Below are 17,894 nucleotides of genomic sequence, written 5' to 3' on the forward strand. Positions count from 1 at the left end.
AGTTAATCCTTAAAAGAAGTTATTCTTTCAAGAAAAATTCCACTATGTTGGAATGTTTAAACCTAACTGATTCTTGCATAAAGAAAGTAAGGAAAATTATTTTTCAACTTACTTGGATTTAGATAAAACAAGTAAGAAAAGAAAAGTACAGGAGTTGGTTTTTATTTTCATCCCAAACATAACAAAGTACAAGAGAAAGATACAGTCCATCTATTTTGCATCCAATTTTTTTCTTTTACTACAAATACTCACCTAAGGATACATAAACAAATTTTGCCTCCTGATGTGAGTCTGCAGAATCCAAATCTCTGCTTACTTTCAATGTCTGTCAGTACAAAGGTAAAGTGCTGTCCAACTTGATTTTGAGATGCCCTAAAATATAGCAAATGTATGAAACATTAAGTTTTTGTGATAATTTTTTAAAGAAAAACAAAAGTAAGAGTTTATTTTTATGTGGCACTGGTTTCATCTTTCCAATCAGTTGGTTCTTGAAGCTAAAGCTATGTTCTAAAACTAAAATGTGCATGAAATACATAAATTAAATCATGAGTCAAAAAAATTAAATCATGAGTCAAACATCAAAATAAGTTGTAACACCTTATGAACTGTACAATTCAGCGTATACTAATTCCTTACTAGGAAATCATAAGATAGTTTACCATAAGTTTTCATAAGACTAAAAGTATTCGTAAAATGTCATAAATGATCAAAATACTATTACCAAAACGGTAGAAGAAGCTAGACATGATGACTGACTGACTCCTTTTCCTCAACTCCTTTCTCGATTATTCTAAAATTGCTGAGATAGCAAATCATGTTGCTTTAGAATCTAATGGCAGCCACCACCACCTCTGTTTAATTGCTTCTCCTGTTGACATTCTCACCCAATAAAGTACCATACTAAATACTCTTGGTATTTTTTCCTAGCATTCTCTTTTAGAGTTCCCAGTATACTGAGAAATTAAATTTCCATGTACAAAATAAGAATATAGATATAATATAGATATTATCTACATAAAAAGTTCACTAACTAAGATGTAAAGAATTTTAGTCAATTTTTAGTCAATTTTGAACGAAGTATCAAAAGGTCACATTGTGGTATAAGGAGCAATATAAAATAGAATGAATCTTTATTTCTATTTAAATTACATAAACATTTCCTGGTACTGATTATAACCTTCCCATTAAATAACCATAACTGAACTTTTGCTTCCTTGTCCCAAAATGAAACATCCAAGACTCCTAAACTTATGTTTTCAAATAGCTATAGGAATTGTGAAGAAGGAAATAAATTATTGTCAATACTACAAACTGTTTTGTCAGAAAATACTGCATTCCAAATGCTGAGCATTCAACAAACACACTTTTAAATAGTCATGTTTTGTGTTTTGTTTTTTAACTTTTATAAACTTCAAAATAAAATTCTCCAATGACTAATGTACTTTCTAGTGCCCAAGATTCATATATCCTTTTGTTGCTATTCTTCCCTTATTTTATATTTACTATTAGCTTGAAAATTGAAACTTTTGGGGGAAGGAGAGGCAAATGATTCCCAGAAATAAGGTAAAACAAGGAGTAGTAACTCATCAGCAGTCTTAATAGCACTGATTAGCCCATCATTCAGAAAGCTTTATCTTTAACATAGAGTCTTACTAATCTTCACTTTAGCCAAGTATTTTCCTAAAATAAATTTTTATTTTAAAAATTCTTCATACCACACTCCCATGAAAATTGAGAATAGGATATAAAAATCACATTTAAAAGATGATCTGCTATTATGCTCAAAGGGTTATATATTCTATGAAACTTCAACTACATGCAAGTAGTTCATTCAGTATTTGTTCAATAAAATACAAAAATAATGAGATTCTCAAAACTGCTAGGAGGGTTTCCCTATAGCCTTCCATAATATTGCACTATTTCTATAAAGCTAGTTTTGGGAGACAACTAACTGTGAGTTTTACAACATTACACAGATGATCTTTTCAGTTAGGATGATATGAGACAGAAACCAGGATTTATATACCCAGACACAATTCTAAGGCTCTGATCAAGGACATATTAATATTTTTTTCTGCCAATGTTCACAGTATGAACCTGAAGAATAAAGAATAAAGGGGAAAAATAGAACCTATTAGCAATAGTGTTGCAAAACTTCTCCTAACTGACCAGAGGGGAGAAAACAAAAGATGTAATGATTTAAAAGGCTTCTTCCTCCAAATATTAATTATCAATCTCTAGTCTTTCTGTTAGAATCACTGAAGAAAAGGTACATTTCATTTTATTTTTTTAAAAAGCACATGAAATAATTTTTAAGTGTGCACTAAGATAAGCTAAAGTCATTTTAAATGATGATTATACTGTACCTTTCAACGTCAAAGGGGAAACAGAACTTTGGCACACTCTGTAGTACTTCCTACAAATGTAAATTCAAAAACAAAAAAAGACGTTTTAGAATTTTTTTTAAGATGCAGTTAAAACTTTTGAGACATTTTCTAGAAAAAAAAAAGTTTGATTTTTTTTTTTTCCTTAAGGAAAATAGCATAGGTTCCTAGACTAAAATAATTGATTATTAAAAAGGAATTAAGTTTGTGCTTTGGCAGATTGCACTGACAATGCCACAGAAGCCCCAGGAGGGAAAGGCCTGGCCTGAAGGGTATTAACACCCTTCACATCCCCGCTGGGATTCCCTTCAACAAGGCCATATGGATTTTACAAGAAGCACCGCACCATATGGGTAAGCTACGTCTGCTGCTACTTGTACCACAGACTAACCATAGGGACTTCTGACAGATCCTGGCTCAAAAATATAAATGTTGTTTCAATTAAAATGCAGGCAGAGAAAAGGGGATGAAGTTGGCAGCAGAATGAATTACTGAGAAGTATAACCACTCTACACGTCCCATAGCCAAACAGCTTTTTAAGAAAAGATTTTCTATAACCAAAGAAACATATTTACATGTTTCAAGTCTTAGTATTAAGTTTTATCTTAAATAACATTCTTAAAGTAATATGTCTAATAAAAGACTTTAAATTAAAACAGCTTCTATTCCATGTACTTTTATTTAAGAATTGCTTAATATGAAAATCAATGTCTTAATTAAATACAGGCAAAAATCTGAGTGACTCTGAACTTTCAATAATTTTATAGTCATTACAAACCAATTTTAAAACCATTATTAGTTATAACAATGCAAATAATTTTCAGCTACTTAACCAAAAAATGGAAAAAAATCTATTTTATTATATTTGAAAAACAACTTAAAATTAACTCTGATTCAAAAGTTATACTTTAAACTTGAAGACAATGTCATACAAGTTCAAAGTCAGGCGATTTTATAAGACAAAGCAGAGATTTATTAGAATGTTTCCTATTAATAAGAAAAAAAGAGTAACTACCTTAACACAGTAGTTGCCCTCCCCAAAAAAATACCTGCCACCTTTTTGCCACTAAATCTCAGATGCAGAAAAACCATCAATATCTGAACATTTAAACCCCATATATACAGCATTGAGTATTTTAAAGTAGAATTTCTTACATTCTTTTAGAAATGTAGACTGCAATAAAACATCAATTAAAATAGAACATTGTAAAATTCAAATATCAAAACCTAAGAAAGCTTCAAGAGGTTGGACTCACAAAAGAAGAAAGAAAAGCATCATGTAAATAAACCACCTTCTACTCTTAGAGCAGGGTACCCTTTGAACGTAGGAGCACAGATTCCATATTTAGAGAAAAGCTATTTTACTACAGACAATGTTTTGTTCGGTGTAATTAAAAGAGTCACTAAACTAAACTTGAAATAAGTTAAATTACTTAAACTGAAAAACAGTTCATTATAAATGAGAACAGTTCATTTTCACTTTACCATTACTTAATACTTATCTTGTGCTGTGTACAGTAAAACTGTTTATCATATTTACTACACATATGAACACTACTCAGATATCCTCCTATAAAACTGTCCACATACTTTCTGTAACAATAAAGAATTTACAGTCAAAACTCCATGTCTGCCTCTAAATATATCCAAATTAGTAATATATTTCACATCAATTTTAAGACTTTAAGAAGAATGCTTCCCAGTTACTTGCTCAATCTTTCACACCCTCCCCCTTTCCATCTTCCACAAGAAACACACATGCACACACTTCTGCAAAACAGCCTCAGCTCGCTTCCCAACTGGCAGAAGCCTCCCTCAGGGGACAAGTCTTTAAACTTCCGCACTCTTTAAAATTCAACCAGCCAGCAGGTCTATAGACTAGTGTATAAACAGTATAGACAAAAAAAAAAATCCTCTCTCAGCTTATGTCAGTGACAAAGCAGCTCAGCAGTTGACTGCTTCTCCCCTGACAGTATAAGCTGGGTTTACACAGATCAATAGCTGGAAGTCCTACCTAGCTCCCAGGGCTTGGTTTTCTTCCTTAATTACAGGTGCTATTCAAACTGAAGTTCAAAAAGCAAAGAGAGAAAGAGTTGGAGGGAGGAATAAAATGCATACAAATTGCTTTTTTGGACCCTTATAGCAACAATATTAATTGAAAATTATACTTCAACATTTATTGAAAAAGTAAACACACACAAAATTCTAGGTTCACACCTAGATTATGAGAAAGATTTAAGATAATACTCTCTAGAAGTTATCAATTTATCCTTTTTTCTATAGGCTTTTGCTTTTAAAGAAATTTCCTTAGCCAAGGAAAATTATTTGAGTTTAAGAATCCTCCTAACTGTCCAAAATATTTTATTTTTATACAAAAGGATATATTGGCTAATGTGTCAAATGTTAAAAATAGGAATAATAAGAATGGAATAGAAGCCGGGCTCGGTGGCTCAGCCTGTAATCCCGCACCTTTGGGAGGCTAAGGGGAGTGGATTGCCTGAGCCCGCGGGTTCAAGACCCGCCTGGGCAGCAAGACCTCATCTCTACAAATAAATTAAAAAATCAGCCGGGCGTGGATGTGCGTGAGTAATTCCAGCTATTCGGAAGGCTGAGGCAGAAAGATCGCAGGAGCCCAGTAAGGTCAAGGCTGCGGTGGCCAGGAGCAGCCACTGCACTCCTGTCTGGGCGACCGAGTGAGACTCCGATTCAAAAAAAAAAGAATAGACTAGAATACAAAACTACAAATAGCACAATACAAGGGCCAATAATATGTATTTCTGAATATACCCTAAAACAGCACTACTACTATCACATTAATGACTCAAAACAGAGACTGATAAAAATGTATACAATGGAGTTTTTTGGTCCCGCATCAATGCATCATCACAAATAAGCATTATAATAAAATTGGTCTTATAAAAGAGAAGAGAGTAAACTGTTAGAGTGGCATATTTACTCTTTATCCCATCAGGTTATCATTTATTACTATAAATTGATCAACAAAAGAAATAAGCATTTTACAGAGAATCTACTTTAAAAAAAAACAGCTAAAATCTATATCTATAAAGTTTACATCTTGATCAAAGTTCAATAACTACAACGGTCTTAGAATTTCTCCGGTAAAAAATCTAAGGTGAAATGAGACATGTCATTCTTGATGTAATTGTTTTTCCTCGCTCTTAAATCACTTCTCCCACCCTACTGGTGCTCTCTGAAGTCCCATATTTTTCTCTCTTCTCTACTCAATAAGGTATATCTTCCTAGGCAATCTCATCTACACCCATGGTTTCAACTACAACTACTAAATCTCTTAGCCTTCTAGTTTAGACACTTCTGTGAACTCCAAGATTATGGATCTTACTACTTTCTGGCATCATTATCTGAAAGTTTCCAGACACCTCTAATTCACGACGTACTAAAATGAAGTAATTATTTTAGTAAAAATAGAACACCATCAACACAGTTACCCAAACCAAAAACAAGATAGTCATCTACACCCCTTCTTTGCCCTGACCCTCATATATAATCAATCATTCACCAAATCCTTTAATTCAGTTTCATAACTGCCTTGCTTTAGAGGTTCTCAATGGGAAGGTAGAAAGGATTAAGAGGAAGATAAGAAGGTATCAGAATCATTTCGGGGGGAAGATCAAAATACATTGATTGCCTACACTATAAATTCACAAGAGTCCTAAGTCTCCAACTTCACTTTGAATAGCACCTATAATTAAGGAATAAGACTAACTGTATGATTTAAGCAAGCTAATGTAGATAAGGAATAGTTATATAGGAAGTGACAGGGTAGACTTGTTCGGGGACTGTATAATGCAACACCCTGCTCAAAGACTTAGGAGTCTCTCTCCTTCTACTCTGATGTGCTGAGTTTGCTGACTTTACCCTTAGATACCTCTACTCATGGTCATGAGCTTCCAGAGTTCAGCACATCCAAAGAAGAGACATCAGTGTCCCATAAAAGAAGTATCTCTTTCTTTGAGTTCTTTTATCAGTGAGAAAAACCTTTCCCAGAAGCCCTATCCCTTACTTTCCCATTATATCTAATTAGCCACAAGGTCACAAGACACTCCTAAACTAAGCATTGTCAAGGAAAACAGTTATCTATGCTCAGCTTTGCCTTAAACTTGTTAGAGAAAAGGTCAGAATTCAAACCCATTCACTTTCCAACAACCATGACACATGAAATTATAAAGAAGCCTGTAACAACTAAGGTGCTACTTGTTTATTTTAATCTAATTTTCACAGGGTCATGGACTTCTAAAAAAGACTACTTAATTTTGTAAATTGTCTTCCCAGATAAATGAGAATTAAGTAGTACTATGTATTCATTTAATCTATTTATGTTTTACAGAAGAAAATAAGAAACATTTTTTTCTTAAAAGAAATATGTACTGAGATACCTAAAGTAGGATGTATTCATCCTACACATGCACAGAATTGAGATTCCCAAACTATTCCAGGACACTGCAGCAAACTCTCAGGTACACTGACAGGTAATTTAAATTGTCAAGGGAAACAGCTGCATTACCCAAGTGATTAAATCAGGATACATTTTATTAAAAGGAAAAAATACATTAATATGGTAAAATTACAAAGACAGCCTCTCTAAATATCATCTTCTCTCTTTTTTAAGAAGCATTTTAGACTTGGAGACTCTATTTTAAACTGAGAGCCAAGAAATAACTATCAAGATAACTGAGCCCATTGTGAGATTTTTCTCTCAGATTTTAATCTTAGGTACTGTTTCTGTTAGAAATAAATTTATCTTTAACCCCGACTCCTTCAATTAGGGAAAGTCTTACAAGTCTGTAAATTCTGATACTAATAACTGTTTAGATTATTAAATCTGATAAAGATATTTTTCACTATCAAAAATTGAACTTTTTTTATTATTAGAAGATTTAAATAGCTTTCATGAAGCAAATACATTCTGTTCTTTAAAAAACTATGTTGTGAAATACACATTTCAAAAATTGTGGTTCTATGTGTATCAGTCTTAAACAGGTAATGAGACCACTGCAATCTAGTTTGATCTAATGCCAGTGAAAAAGCCTAGACTGGAAGCAGTGTAGAGTGACATTACCAAAGAACAAAAATAAATCCAAGAGTTATGCATCTGCAGATTCAACCAACTGTGGATTTAAAGTTGGGGGGAAGAAAACAGTAAAAATAATACAAAAAAACCAATATAGTATAACAACTATTAACATAGCATTTGCATTGTACTGGTTGTTATGAGGAATCTAGAAATGATTTAATATATACAGGAGAATGTATGTAGTTATATACAAATACGACATCATATTATATTAGAGACTTGGGCTTCTATGAAATTTTGGTATCCACTGGGGTCCCAGAACCCATTCTCCATGGACACAGAGGTATTCTACACATATTTTTTCAATTTAGTTTTATATATTATGTATATTTACAACAAGATAGGTGGTGTGCTTAGTAAATAAAAGGCATAATACATTTATTCTCATTAATTTAAGATAAAAAGAAGCATTTAAAAAGCATGAAAGTGTATAAAACACATGAGTTTCCAAAGATTTTTTTTAATTCTATTACAAACTGCATTGAAATTTTTAGCCCTAGGTTAACAATAGCTTTTAAGCAAGGATTAGAACAGAAATTACCCACCTCTAACTTAGAAAAAAGTCATTTAGGAAGACTCCTTTTCTTTTTCCCCAATAACCATATAACCTCCCTTCCCCTTCAGACTAATATATCTACTCTTTGCTTCACTTATTCTTATTTCTAGTAGCATCTTTTAATTCAAAGGAAATATATAATAGAACAATGCCCACAATATTTAATACTACTGTACTTAAAAACAAATATCAAGTAATCATTTAAATCAAGATAAGCAGAATTAAGGTAAGTAGGAAAATACTTCAAGTTTTAGAAAGAAACAAGTCCTACATAAGAAGACTGATGATTAGCGACTGTGACTCCAACCCACAGATACATACTGTCGAGGGTAAAGGAAATATAATTTATATTTTTCAGAACTAGGAAAATCTCAGATTAGATCACAGAAAATATACGCATGAGGCTGGGCTCAGAGGCACAGCCTGTAATCCCAGCACTGAGCCCACGGATTCCAGACCAGCTCGGACAACTTGGCAAGACCTCATTTCTACAATAAATTTACAATAAAGGAATGGCAGTGCATGCCTGTAGTTTTGGCTACTTGGAAGGCTGAGGTGGAAGGATCACCGGAGCCTAGCAAGTCAACGCTGGGGTGGCCGTGAGTGTGCCACTGCACTCCAACCTGGGCAACAGAGTGAGTCACCAATCGAAAAAAAAAAAAGAAAGAAATATGCATGCAACACAATAAATAGTGTACCTAGTATGTGTTTTATTAAAAATAAAATAAAACTGACTAAACAAATAAAATTAGAGAAAACAGATACATGCACACATGTGCACAGGCACACACACATTAGGTAGCATATCAGAATGGTCACAGGTATGACACTCTGGAGTCAAGTAGTTAACATTCAAATTCTGACTCTGCAAGCTACTGTCTATGTGCTCCAGTTACCTCATCTGAAAATGGACAAAATTAGTATCCATCTCATAGGATTAAATGATAATTTATTTGGGGATTTACATGAAGATTAAGTGAGAATAAAATAAAAATACATATAAATGATTAAGACAATATCAGGTCTATTAAAACCTCTCTAACAAGTTAGCTCCTTTATTAGTTAGGTACTTGTTCTAATAACTCTGTGTGTGTGTGTGTGTGTGTGTGTGTGTGTGTGTGTGTGTAGGAGTCTCACTCTGTCACCAAGGCTGGAGTGCAGTGACATGTTCACAGTCACCCCAGCGTCGACCTTCTGGGCTCAGGTCATCCTTCCACTTCAGTTTTCCAAGTAACTGGAACTACAGGCATGCGCCACCACACCCGGCTAATTTTTTTATTTATTTTAGAGATGAGGTCTCACCAAGTTGCCCAGGCTGTTCTTGAACCAATGGGCTCAGGCAATCCTCTCGCCTTGGCCTCCCAAAGTGCTGGGATTACAGGCTTGAGTCAGCACTCTGGCCTTCATAATTCTTAAATGTCACAAGAATTCAAAAGAAGGTATTTACTTATTTAAATAACATTTACTGAGTTAATTATACCATTAAATGTCCTGTGTTCAGTGACCACTGGCAAAACTTTTACATACTGAAATGTCAATGTAAAGTACAAAATAATTTATCTACCTCCTTTAAAGATTTTTCCACATATCTTATATAGGTAAGTATAGGTATAGATATAGACACATGTCCAGATATAGATTTGAATACATTCGGCTACTTCTATTTAATCAAACACAATGGAAGCAAGCACTCTTAACGCTGCAAAGTCATACAATGTGCATACCTGATTATTCAATTATGTACATGCAGGAAGCTTACTTTGGACTACCCAACTGGCTATTTTCTTTTAAATTAAAAAATACCTTCAGAACCATGTCAATAGACCCTTTCAATTTAAGGGAAGATGTACTGACCAAATTCTCTTTGTATTCATTTACTTCTTCATCAATCCATGTAAAGATTAATTACCAACTCTATGTAAGGCACTGGCCAATTTGAGGAATTAAAGTTTTGCTTGCTCTTATCTACAACCTCAAATTAGACTTTTCCTTCAACTGTCTTGACAAAAGACATGGCAAAAGGTGCCCTTAAAATATATATATATATATATACCAGCTGGGCTTGGTGGCTCAGCCTGTAATCCCACACTTTGGGAGACCGAGGTAAGTGGATTGCCTGAGCCTGCAGGTTCGAGACCCGCCTGGGCAACTTGGCGAGACCTCACCTCTACATAAATCAAAAAATTAGCCGGGCGTGGTAGCGCACACCTGTATTTCCAGCTACTTGGAAGGTTGAGGTGGAAGGATCACTGGAGCCCAGGAGATTGAGGCTGCGGTGGCCGGGAGCGGCCACTGCACTCGTCTGGGCGACTGAGATTCCAACTCAAAAAATATATATATATAAATATATATTTATATACACACACACTTTTTCTACCACTGCCTTCTACTACTAAATTGTGTTTTCCATTTTATTTAATTTTGAAGCAATCATTCTCTGTTCTCTTTTTATCTTACATATATGTGTGTGTGCATTTGTTTTTCATAAATAAGTGTGTACACTTTTTTGTGTTTGTGTGTACATATATCATACATATATATATATCTGTATATAATGTATGTATTTGATTTTTTTTATTTGATTTTTGGCATATCACTCCGTCGCCCAGGCTGGAGTGCAGTAACATGCTCATGGCCACCCCAACATTCACCTGCCGGGCCATGGTGATCCTTCCACCTTTGCCTTCCAAGTAGCCAGAACTACAGGTACGAGCTACCATATTTGGCTAATTTTTTGTAGAGATGAGGTCTCACCAAGTTGCCCAGACTGGTCTTGAACCCATGGACTCAAGCAATCCTCTCACCTCAGCCTCCCAAAGTGCTGGGATTACAGGCTTGAGCCACCACGCTGGCCCAATATTTGAGTTTTTCTTTTTTTTTGAGACAGAGTCTCACTTTGTCACCGAGCCCAGAGTGCAGCAGCTCAGTCATAGCTCACTGCAGCCTCAAACATGGGATCCTCCCAGTTTCCAAACAGCTAGGACCACAGATGTGGGTCATCACCAGCTACCCTTTTTTTATATATATAAACTGGGTCTTACTGTGTTGCCAGGATTACAGGCATGGGCTACCACGCTCAGCCTTTATTTTATATTTTCTCCTCAGTCTTATAGATCACCAGATGCTTGATCCATATTATTTATCTTACTCATCACATCTAGTCCATGTTCAGGTAATCATTCTGTCATCATATTCATGCAAATATTCTCCATTCATAGCCCAGGCCATACATTAGAAAACTGATTTCTGTGCAACAGATGGCACATAAAGATCTGTTTCAGAGCAGTAAATTACAATTAACCTTTATTTTTTAATGTAAAGATGTGGGATACAATTCAGGGTTAGGTATACAAACATTGATCATGCAGGTACCCCACAATCAACCTTTTTTTTCTGGTCCTGCCTGGAATTAGTTCAGAACTATCCTTAAACTGTTTACAGTGAATCTTACAAAAAAACCAGATAGAAATAGTGAGTCTTATAATAAACCAGATAGAAATCTTGTTTTTCCCTTTATTATTTTTTTCCAGCCTTTAAATTTTATTTTATTATAGAAATGTGGAATATAGAAGTGAGGATTAACTACATAAGTAGGTTGCATGAAGGTGAAGTTTAGATTTCTCACTGGCTCTCACTGCCCTGGTAGTGGACCAGGAACCCTTTTTGTTGTACGTCCATGACCTCCACCCTCCTCTTTTCCTCCTTCCCCTAGCAGTGCCCAGCCACTGCCAGTCTCTCCCTTGTGCAAATATGAATGCTGTTCAGGTTCTACTTATGAATTAGAATATGTGGTATTCAGTTATTTGCTTCTGTGATATATCACTTAGTATAATGGTCTCCAACTATATCCAATTTGCTGTAAAGTCCATGATTTTGTCCTTTGTGGTTGCATAATACTCCACCATGTATATGTACCACATTGTCTTTATCCAGTCCACTTTAGGGCTGGTTCCATGTTTTTGCTAGTGTGAATAGTGCGGCAATAAACATGCTTGTGCAGGTGTCCTTTTGGTAGAGTGACTAATGTTCCTCCAGGTATGTTCTCAGAAAGGGACTGCTGGATGGTATGAAAGGTCAATTTTCAGTACCTTTAAAAATCGCCACTGCTTTCCACAGAGGTTGAATTAGCTTGCATTCCCACCAACAGTGTAGAGTGTTCCCTTTTCTCTACACTCCTGCCAGCATCTGTTGTTTTGTTTGTTTGTTTGTTTTGACTTCTTAATGACAGCCATCCTTATTGGAGTTAGGCGGTATCTTACTGTTGTTTTCATTTGCATCTTTCTGATAATTTGTAAGGCTGAGCATTTTTTCACGTGTCTGTTGGCAGCTTGTATATCGTCTCCAGAGAAGAGTCTACCAATAGAACCTTTAATTTAAAGAATAAATCAGGGACTCTATGTTTTAAGGTATCTGAAAAATATATCTTTATATGACTCATATTCTGGCGTCAATGGCAAATTTACTAATTATTTATCTAAGCCTTGAAGGTCCTCGGAGACTAATAGATAACCTAGATATAAAATAAGTAGGTATCTTACTTAGGAGAAATGAGATAACCTAGTAGAAATGATAATTGTGGTATATTTTAAAAGTTTGGAAAAATCAGAATTGATTGTTCATTCAGCTATTGGAAGCTCTGTCTGGAGGAATTAAACTATAATTATACAATTACAAAAAGCACATTGTTCTATGAAGACTGTTTACTTAAAAAGGTATAAAGTCTAATCAGTACTTACTCATATTTACAAACTCAATGTGAACTTGAACAATTTATGTTTATGTATATTTACTTTGTAAATATTGAATGTGTGCCTAACAATCACAGCTAATCACAATATACAGTAATAAGAGCATTGGTGAGAAAATTCTAAAATACCAGGGATTTTAGAATTTTGACATGTAAGTCAATTTAGGTGAGGAGTTTGTAGGAGAATTTAGTAAAAAGTCCCAAGAAAATAAATTATATATAAATAGAGAAATGAGGAGAATATAAGATGTTGACCAGACTATAGTATGAAGAAAGGGAGATGGAGGGGATCTAGGGGTGATCTTCCCATCACAGGAAAAAATATGTGCAAAGAAAGGTCTGGAGATGAGAAAGAACAAATACAAAGACAACAATGATAACAGAATGTGACCTGAGAAATAAGCAAGGGACTGATTATGCATGGTTTGGGGGCCAATTAAAAAGTTTGGACTTGATGCAAAGAGTAGAGAAACCATTCCTCCTGGTTTGCCAAGAACACTTCACATAGATCTTTTCAGCATAATTATCAGTAGCATTCTCTTTTACTTTCAAAAGTGTCCAAGTTACAATTTATACTAATAGAGATCAGAAAAGTGGTTGTCTGGGATAGGAGGGTGATAGTGTGAGGAGTCACAGTGGGGATTAAACAGATTAACCAGGAAAGGGCAAAAGGAACATTCTAAAGTAATAGAAATACTGTATATTTTTAAAAAGAATGTGGTTTACACAGATATATGCATTTGTCAAAACTAATCTCACCTAAGCTCTGCATTTCACCATATATAAATTATAGGTTAAAAAAAGTTAATAAATATCTATTTGGACAGTAAATCAGGAAAGATCACCCTATCTAAGAGAAACAGAGAAGCTTTGAAGGGTTTTAAACAGGGGAGGTACACAACTAGACTTCAATTTTAATCTAATATACGCACTCTGGCAATAGTGTGTATATTGGACTAAAAGGGGCAAGACTGGCCGGGCTCGGTGGCTCAGCCTGTAAACCCGCGCCTTTGGGAGGCTGAGGTGAGTGGATTGCCTGAGCCCACGGGTTCGAGACCCGCCTGGGCAGCAAGACCTCATCTCTACAATAAATCAAAAAATCAGCCGGGTGTGGTAGCGCATGCCTATAATTTCGGCTACTCGGAAGGCTGAGGCGGAAGGATCACCGGAGCCCAGCAGGTGAGGCTGCGGTGGCCGGGAGCGGCCACTGCACTCCAGTCTGGGTGACTGAGTGAGACTCCAACTCAAAAAAAAAGGGGAGGGGCAAGTCTGAATGCTTGGGAGATCAGATGAAAGGCTTTTACGATCAGTCAGATGAATGGTGGTGGCCTGAAGTAAGATAGCTCCAGCAAGTATTCAGAGATCAACACAAAATTAAGATATATACCGAGATGCCAAAAAAATGTACACACATTTTAAGAGATGTTTGTCATAATCAGAAGTGTCTGGATGCTGATGGTAACAACACTGAGCACCTTGTAACTGCAGAAGTCAAACGTGACTTATATTCATCTTATTGAGTAGTACAGTTTTAATATAGCTTTTTTTTCCTTTTTCTAAAATGTGTATACATTTTTTTGGCACCTCCAGTAGAGAAGTTTTTAAAAATTAAGATATCCAGGAGACAGTTAGATAAACTGTCTGGTGCTCCGTAGAGAGATCCTGACTTGGGATTGGCACTGAATTAGAAGAATTCCCAAGTATAAAATTTTCTCTTATAATGATGAAAACATATCATATCTTTATTTTCCTAATCATTTATATCAAGGCATAGGTTATAAAGGGTTCAGCCACGTCCAGTATTATAATCATAACATGTAACTGAATAATCAGCAACCAGACCAATGAAGTTACTAGTGGACCAGAAAGTTCTAGTTATTACAACTGGCATAATCAAATTCTTTGAGGGTTTTTTCAACTTCTCTGGAACCTAACCAGTACCTGGCATATTACCCATGCTAAGAAAAATATTTTAACCCATGTGAAATGACACTGTTTTTTATCAATCTGTCCTGATAAACAATTCAAGGAAATGTTATTTAAAATAATCTGCATGCTTTCTTTATATCTTCTTAAATAAAAACATGGTAAAATAATTGCTTAATCTGTGCCAAGTTTTTACCTAAGCACTTTACATATATTATCCCATTTAGTTCTTACAACAACCCCTGTTTTATTCTCTTATTTATATAGGAAAGAAAAATTGAGGGGCAGAGAGGATAAGTAACTTGTTCAAAGGAAAACATCTAGCATAAGATAAAGTTAGGATTTGAACCCCCAGTCAGAAGCTTCAAGCCATTATACTCCACCCTATGTATTGTTTTCACTCAGGTGCCTAAATCTGATGCCTACGTGATCTCTCTATGGTGTATATTAACCATATATATGAAGAGTTAAGATGATAATGCTTCAGAACCAAGGTTCAATCTGTTGTAGGGAAAAATAAAGGGATGGACTGTGAAGGAAAGGTATAGGAGAGATGGAACAATGTAATCATAGATGTAAGTCTTACGTGTCTTAGCTTGTTCTATTCCCTTGAAATTAAATCCTGGAGAGGAAAGGAAGGAAGAAAAAGGAAGAAAGGAAGAAAGGAAGAAAGGAAGAAAGGAAGAAAGAAAGAAAGAAAGAAAGAAAGAAAGAAAGAAAGAAAGAAAGAAAGAAAGAGAAAAGCTACGTGTATCTATGCTTGTTTGCTACTACTAAGAATATGATATTTACAGTAAAAACATCTACTTTCAAGTAATAAACTTATAAATAAGAGCTTAAACTGATTCTTTCTCATAAATGAGCAAAATACCAAGTAATTACCTTTGAAGCATTTAATTTAAAATCTGAAACTATATCATGTGTCACATTGAGAACAGGAATCATATCAGAACAAGAAAATAATACTTCAGGAACACAAAGTCAGATTAAATAAGATTAATAATAACAGACAGGCATATGGTTCAAAGAGTATTTCGTCTTTGGCTCAAAAGTGTGATTCTGTAAATAGGTCAAAGCTGTCTGGTCTAGTGGTCAGATAAAGACAGAAAACTTTAGCTCAGATGGGATACACCGTGGGGTCAGTTGTTATACTTTTAGTGCTTCTGCTCAATAAATTTTATTAGACTTTTTTCAACCACTTCAATTTAAAGCAAGAATTAAGTACTTAGTAAATAAAATTACTAAATAAGCTAGACTAAAAATTCAAGAATCCAGGAGGTTCAATTTCCTTTCTGTATTTTTAGGTTATCTACATTTAAAGATAACCTAAATTAAATAAAATTAAGATTTTTCTTCTATAAAGCATGCACTTGCCCATAATTTTATTTATGCATTCATCGTAGGGCTTGTCAAGTGAAACAGGGTGAGTGGAGAAGAAACAAAGATATCTGTAACTGGTTGTAATTAATTGGTTGTAAACACCACTGTACTCAAACCAGTTCCATAACTTTAAATCTGAAGTCATAAGTGGCTTTTGTTTAAATGAATGTTTCTTGAAGTTCTAAATAGAAATATTGTGAGTTGTCATTTTACAAACTTATTCTGCCCCACCCATTACAGAAGGTCCACCTCTTAGAATAAAAATTCCATTAACCCCCCCATTGATGTAATATTTGGCCTCTTGCTGAGACTGTAAGTGAAGATGCCTATTTTGTTCTTAGTTCTTATAATGAAAAACATTTTCTTTGATAAACTGAAATAGGAACACCACTCTTTTTACATACAGAAACCCATCAAACAGCCCTTGTGAAATAACAATAAGTTTTGGTCAACCCCTAGTGTAGTCCACTGTGGCACAAGTGATCTTAAAGAGAAAACACAATTTCCTAAATCTCTTGTAAAGGATTTTATTCAGTAAGGCAGAAGTTATAAATATAGTTACTTTATAAACTTTCTCAGTTAAGAATTATCCTAAATAAATTATCTCACACTTACTATTTAAACTGTATATTATTTTCTTGAAATATATAGGAAATAAGGGGTAAAACAAGAGTGACTTATTTGTAAAAGCAGATGAAGGTAATTCTGTGAAGTTAGATATAATCTTACACCAACTAAAAAATCTAAAATAGTTTTTTCCATCATTAAAATTTTCTTAAATGTATGATCTACATTCAACAAGTCTCTCTTTTTGCTGTTGAGTCTTCCTCAGCATGCTGCCACCAGTAATCTCTAATTTCTACATTTAATAGTCTTTTTTTTCCATTCTTTATCATATTTGACTTTTCTACAATGTGTGACACTTCAATCATTGATTTTAACATGTGTTTAGTAAGTAACCTACTATGTATGAAACACTTGGGATTCAAAGATGAAAGTGCTCTGTCCCTTGATGTAAGGAAGCCAAGGCTTCTGACTATTCTTTTCCCCTTAAAAGTATCTTCCCAGCCGGGTGCTGTGGCTCACGCCTATAATCCCAGCACTTTGGGAGGCCAAGGTGAGAGGATTGCCTGAGCCCATGGGTTCGAGACCAGCCTGGGCAACTTGGCGAGACCTCATCTCTACAATAAATCAAAAAATTAGCTGGGCATGGTGGCACATGCCTGTAGTTCCAGCTACCTGGAAGGCTGAGGTGGAAGGACTGCCTGAGCCCAGCAGATGGAGGCTGCGGTGGCCGTGAGCGTGCTACTGCACTCCAGCCTGGGTGACAGAGTGAGACCCCTCCCCCCAAAAAGTATCTTCCCTAGATGTCTGTGTCCATTTTTTTTTTCTAGTTCTCCTCTTATCTTTGTCACTTTTTTTTCAGGCTGCTTCACAACTCCTCCATAAGCCTCCTCCATTCATGTTCTCCAGGGTTCTGCCTTCAGCTCTCACCTTTCCATAAGAATTCCACTCTCACTGCTATAAACAGTTGATTAAAGCTTGGGCTTCTCCAGGCAGAATGCTGGGTTCAGAGTTGAGTTCAGCTACCTAACATCTGGGTAAAATCATTCATGAAACTTTTCCTCTCTTGCTTCAATTTCCTCTTCTGTGAAAAAAAAGGGGTGTATTGAGGATTAGATTAGCTAATTTATATAAGACAAGTAATGTTCCATACAGTGCCTAGCATGTAAAAGTGCTCCGTAAATTGGAGCCTTTATTATTCAGAGGCACAATACTATAAATAGC

General features: G+C 35.1%; 1 long non-coding RNA gene across 1 annotated transcript; it reads right to left on the reverse strand.

The window, feature by feature from the left end:
• Positions 1 to 342: 342 nt before the first annotated feature.
• LOC110595295 lies at positions 343 to 17,682 on the reverse strand. The gene is made up of 3 exons (XR_002481740.1): positions 17,601 to 17,682; positions 2,367 to 2,416; positions 343 to 372 (listed from the first exon to the last, which is right to left on the reverse strand). It is a non-coding gene; the product is annotated as an uncharacterized LOC110595295 (long non-coding RNA).
• Positions 17,683 to 17,894: the final 212 nt, after the last annotated feature.

This window comes from Carlito syrichta, unplaced genomic scaffold (genome assembly GCF_000164805.1).
Source record: "Carlito syrichta isolate Samal-C Ts95f unplaced genomic scaffold, Tarsius_syrichta-2.0.1 Scaffold289192, whole genome shotgun sequence".
NCBI lineage: Eukaryota > Metazoa > Chordata > Mammalia > Primates > Tarsiidae > Carlito > Carlito syrichta.